The sequence below is a fragment of the Lontra canadensis genome, unplaced genomic scaffold, assembly GCF_010015895.1.
Source record: "Lontra canadensis isolate GAN:19392208 unplaced genomic scaffold, GSC_riverotter_1.0 scaffold25, whole genome shotgun sequence".
Classification (NCBI taxonomy): Eukaryota; Metazoa; Chordata; class Mammalia; order Carnivora; family Mustelidae; genus Lontra; species Lontra canadensis.
In genome coordinates, this window is record NW_022631019.1 from 3,154,838 (window position 1) to 3,160,643 (window position 5,806).

General features: G+C 54.7%; 1 pseudogene; it reads right to left on the minus strand.

The window, feature by feature from the left end:
* Positions 1-2,877: 2,877 nt before the first annotated feature.
* LOC116871365 lies at positions 2,878-5,328 on the minus strand (annotated as a pseudogene).
* Positions 5,329-5,806: the final 478 nt, after the last annotated feature.

The window sequence follows — 5,806 nt, forward strand, 5'->3', positions numbered from 1 at the left end:
CCCACCCCAAGCAGGACAGCATATTTTATTACCGATGTTGGGTAGCATTGTCGACACGGGATGATGAGGAAGAGGATGGACTTTCAGTTGGTTTCTTTATTGTTCTTCAGTTCTCTGTAGGCAACACACAACCTTGCCCGGCCCCTCCTTCTTGGCCCCGTGCGCCTGCAGAGAGGAGTGCACCCCTCAGCTGGTCTCCCCAACAGCCCTCGGAGTCTCTGCCTCCAGGGAGACTCTGGTCCCTTCCGTCCCCAGCTCCACCCCAACCCTGAGAGCTCCAGACTCTTCAGGAGTAAGAGGGAAAGCAGTAAGGGCAGGGCCTCAGGGGGAGACCCCGCCACAGACACCAACGTAAGTGAGCCAGCCCCAGGCCCCCAAATTCCAGTGTACTTGCTGGGGTTATGCCATGGCAAGGCCTCCCTCCAGGGCATGGCTGCAGTGGACAAATGAGACGGAAGGTCTTTCTGGTGGCTTTTCCAGGAGACCTTATCCTCATGATAGAGTGACAAAGAGCAGCTCTCCTCAGCCTTATCTCTCCGGTGGCTGCCGGCCGTGGAAGGCCTGTAGCACCAGTCCTTGGGGCTTCTCTTCTGCTGGGGAGGAGGGGGAGACAGTCCCTCTGCCATCCAGCAATGCCTTTAGCTGCACATCAGCGTTGCAGGGGGACCCGTAGGTCTCATTCCCTTGGCTTCATCTGCACTGTCCATCAGATGGAGGGAGCAGAGCCGTCCCTCAGCCCTGGCTAGAGCCTCTGAGACTCTGCCTCCAGCTCTGCTAAGAGAAGCTCCTTCGCTTGCTGAGTCTAATGAACCCTGAGAGCTCCGACCTGACCAGCCCAGTCTTCCCCGAGCGCCTCACCTGGTTTGTGAGCAGACACGACCTGGGCTGAACGTCCACGTTCAGACATTGCCTCTTGGCTGGGGTGCACTGACTTGCTTCTCCTCCCTCCTTTCAAAAGTACAGTGGCTGCCCCTTTGGATGCCAAGTGAGGAGACCTCTATGCCCTTCCCCAGGTTCTTCTCTATAAACCCACCACGCACAGGTGTGTGGAAGGTACAGCTGGCCCTTCACGAAGCCTTGCTAGCATGGGAGAGTCTGAACTCACCAGGAGGGTTAATAAAGGGGCGATTCGTCCTGGGACAAAAGGGGTGTTTCAAAGAGCACAACCTCCTCAGGCGACCTGGTTTACAGAGAACTTTCAGAAAAGCAGCTGTGTAAGGAGCATGTGTAGGCGAGGCCGTCCCAGAGTCAGGTGCGACCGGCCAATTCTCGATGTGGCTGAACCTTAGCTGAGAACAGCCTCTAGATGCAAATGCCCCTGGGAAACACTCGGCATGGACCACCGTTTGCTACGGAAGCGGTGACTCCCCGCCCCAGTGACCTAACGAGAGGCTCTTAGTGCGTCCCTTCCAAAACTTCTTGCAGCTGAATTTTTTTTTTTTTAATGCCCAAGTGCGTGACTCACAGCAGTTGCTGGTTTGGGTGGCTCAGACACTGTCACCTACACGGGCACATAGGGAAGGGAAAACAGCTTCAGTGGTACGATGCTCGCACCGCACAGCGCAACAGCCAAGCTTCCTCCTCTGCCACCCACGGGGAGTTCTCCTGTCGATGAATGTGTTAATGACCACTAATGACTGATAAGTGCTCCACAAAACAGCAACATGGCTCTCTGCTGTGGAATTTGCTGCAGGCTCTAGGCTGTGGTAGATCTACGTGTTTCTTCGATCTCTCGTCCCAGCTGTGGTGTGGTCGGAGGTCCCAGATTTTGACTTGTTCTCTGTGCTTCCTGCCATCGGGGGATGCCAGTTCCCAGACCACCTAATTACTCACCTCTCCACGGGAACCCACTTCCTAGCGATGGGGTACAATGGGATACAGTCTAACGCTGGACGTGTTTGCAGGAATCAGAGAAGATACTCCCAGGACAATCTTAGTTGTATATTTTCATTTCCCAGACAAAAGAACTTGAGGGAAATGTCCTTACTCATCCCTCTTTGTCCCAAACATATTGTCAAAGTACCCATTCTTCAAAGTACCTTTCTCTAAGCCTTACCATCTGCCCACGAGCGGGGGAAGGAAGTTTGGATGAGAGAGACCGTGGGTTTCATGAGAAAGGGAACTCCATTAGGTGAGAAGTCTGAAAGAAGCTGGTGGGAACACTGTGTCTCCTTACCAGAGGACGGGAGGGAGAGGAAATGGCAGGGCAGCTCAGAAAGGGCTTCTTGTTTTCTTTCTTAGGGTTGCTTTATATCCCCTCTCATTAGAAAGAGTAATGTCTTGCCCTTTCTGCATGAAGTCAGGGACAAACATGGAGTTCTTCAGTGATTTTTGAAAGCTAGAAAATAATCCACCGGGGGGGGAGAAAAAATACAGCCCCAAATGGAGTCCTCTGTGAGTAATAAATCTGCTGCCTGTTGTGGTCTGTTTTCCTAAAACAAAAGTGACTGTAGCAAGCGATTTTTATTATTGCTCATATATGGCTTAAAAATTTCAGCTGGGAGATGCTGTGTGAAGAGAGACAATAGCCGGTCTGCCATAAGATTTATTAGAGAAAGCGGCACAAATACATTTGTAGGGAACAAAACATGTTTGTAGAGATTATTCCAGATTTACAGGGATTAATAACGGGTCGGACGTGGCGTACGTCACAGAGTTGCCTCCCTCGCGGTCCCTGCGCTAGGGTTGAGTCAGACGAGAACGTGAACTTCGCAGCCCCGGAAGCGTTTGCTGAGAGGATGAAGTTTTCTGAATAGAGTGGAAAGAACAGCACAAACAGGGCTTCCACTCAAAACAGTGCCAGAGGGCTTAAACACTGACTTGCTAATGGGGTTTCCAGCCAGGAGGCAGGTACAGGGCTTGGCTTGGGCGGGGGCTCTATGAGACCCACAGTGGCAGACGCCAGAACCAGAGATTTCTCTTTGCTCCGGGGCTGGGAGGAGCTGCGGAGTGAGGGGGAGGCTGAGGCTCTGCCCCCGTACGTCGCAGCTGAGGCCCCACTGCCCCTTTTCCTGGTGTATATCTGAGACCCTCACCAACACTGCGCTGTCTTAATTTGAAAGCGAGTTCCGACGGTAACTGATAAAGAGTACTGATGGCTCCCATGCGTCTGAGCGAGGAATCTGTTTATGCACACCGCTACAAGGTGCTCCCGGAGACAACCGAGCCGTTGAGTGTAAGTTCCCTGCACACCTCCCTGCAGATTTGCAGCAGCGGCAACGGCAACGAATGAGCGGCACAAGCCCAGGAGACCCCTCCCCGCTGTGAGCTGGTTCCCCTCCTAGCAAGTGCACTGCAGCTCTCTGGGAGGGGGGTGGCCGGGGGGGGGGGCGCTTCCTCCGGGGCAGCTGGCCTGCCTGACACTATCCATCTTCCTCGGTGAGCTGGGGTTGGCTGGAAGGCTGGAAATAGCAGCCTGATTAATAAAAGTCGCGAGCAGACACCGCGGTCGACACTAACAGGCTCCCAATAAACAGCCCGTAGATGGAATCTCATCCCCCAAAAGGGTGAGCTTCGGCCGGAAGGCACCGAGACACTGAGCAAGTCTCGCCTGCTCGCCGCTCACGTGGGGCGGGTGGGCTCGGGTGGGAGTTCACACGCACCTCGAGAGCGGAGGCTGGTGGGATCTCCAGCCTCCCCAGTTCGTTGCCATGGAGAAGGAGTTGGATGGCTTTAATACAGCTGTGCGGATGTCTCCCCCGAGACGCGCCATGACAAGTTGGACTGGAAGTAGCAAATGAGCAGCTATAATCTTCAAACTGTATGAATAAGTGATTGATTGGGCACGGGGGCCGTAAACAGCGCTCTGTTCTGGCAGCGTGGGGCCCAGCAAAATGAGATAATCAGTCTGGGAGAGACACACAGAGTGCAGCCACTGGCTCTCTGTAACCTTCCATGGTGGAGCATCGCGGGCCTGGGGAGTCTGCCCAGAGCCGATGACCACGGCCCTGAGGACACCAGACCACTGCAGAGCCCCGCTGGCTCGGAGCCCATGTCTGATGAACGCTGCCATGGGTGGCTGCTACCGGGGTTTTTCAAAGAAAGGTGTCCATCTGCCCCTCCCCACCAGCTTGACCTCCCTGGAGAAGGGCTGGGCGTCGGGGGCAGGTAGGAATCTATACACAAGTGAGTCCCTGGGACCAGCTGCCAGAGATTTTCCTGAGGAGAATGTTCTCTGCCACTCAGGGAACCCTTCTTCCCCTGGCCAGATGCAACTGGATCAGGACAGGCCACCCGCAGGCCAGAGCTGGGCGTGAGCGGCACCAGCCTGGAGATCTGGCCAGCAAGAAGTGGACAGGGAGGTGGACCATCAGGAAGACCCAGGACTGGGCCAGCAGGAAGCTGCAGACAGAGAATAGAGAACGAATGCAGTAGGAGACCGGGAGTCCGTAGTCTCCGCAGCTCCTGGGTCTTTCCTCTCCCGTTGCCAGACGTGGTTGTATTAAACGCTCCTTTCATTTTCTGTATTCTGGTGCTCCAACATCTTGGGGCCTGTGTACCCTGGAGGGCCTGCCCCTCTCAGGACTGGCCAATTCCAAAAAAGGCTGAGTAGCTCACTTGTGACAGCATGCTTTCCAAATGCCAACCGTCCAACCCAGAGCCCACGCCCAGTGACTCCCTCTATCGGCTCTCAACTCCGGGTTACTACCCACCTGCTCTGATCACCTCAGGGCAGGTACCAGACAACTAGGGGTGCCCTCGAGCCCACGGAAATTATTCAGACTGGCCAACCCTAACCCTGCGTACCCTGCTTACTTTGTCTGGTCCTTCCCATGGAAACCACTTTCTGCTTCTCCTTTCTGCTTCCTGACCCACTCTGGTGCTTCCCGTGTGGCCCGGCATGGCAGGTGGGCCTCCTTCTTGCCGTACCTAAATCACAATAAAACCTGTATTTTTAATCAGTGGCATAGAGAGACTCCGCCTCTCTCAGCCTGATCTCCTGTGGAGCTTCCGTGTCGGGGTTACACCTTCCCACACCCCCCCCTTACAGTTAGATGGGCCATGTTACCCGTCTGGCCAATGGGTAATGGGCATCCATGTCTGCTGGGCAGAGCCCTTGGGTGCTGGCAGGAAACCTTCTGGATGGGCTTCTTCCCTCTGCCACTATAGCCAAGCTTCCATCAGTCTGTCCTGACACAGGCCACAGATGATGGATACGAACAGTCATCTGGACCCCCAGCAGGTAATGCGTGCACAGACACAGAGTTTTGTTGGGCCAAGTCCCCAGTTTGGAGCTGTTTGTTACTGCACCATAACAGTACAGTTGTGGAGACTGAGCACGTAAAATAAATTCCCAGTAACTGGAGTTGGTTCAAGTGCGTCAGACATTCCTGATCCGAAAACCACACCCCGCAGGCAGCGGGTCAGGCTGCTCGGGGGGGGCAGCTGCTCTTACTTGGCCGCCCTGGGGTCTTGGCCGGGCAGTTGGGTTTCCTTCTGCCCCAGCTGTTCGCCCGTAACGTGGAATACTGCCTCCAGCGTCCGGTGTGTGTGTTGTGATAATTCTAACTGCTGACAGGGGTTACCGCACATGGCTACATTGTGATCACCGTCAACATCAGCATAGGTGGGATCAGCCACGTCACCCATAATACGGGTGAGAGGGAACCACCAGTGCCATTCACAGTAACCCAGGTGAGGCATCATGATGCCTGGAGTCAGGGAGAAAGCTACGTGCCTGGGCAAGGCAATAACATTCTGGATGTATCTGGAAAATGGTAGGTGGCAGATTGTATTTTCCAAAGTCAGCCACGCACACCAATATATGCCTCCCACTGTTCCCCAACATGCCTTTGCCACCCACCCT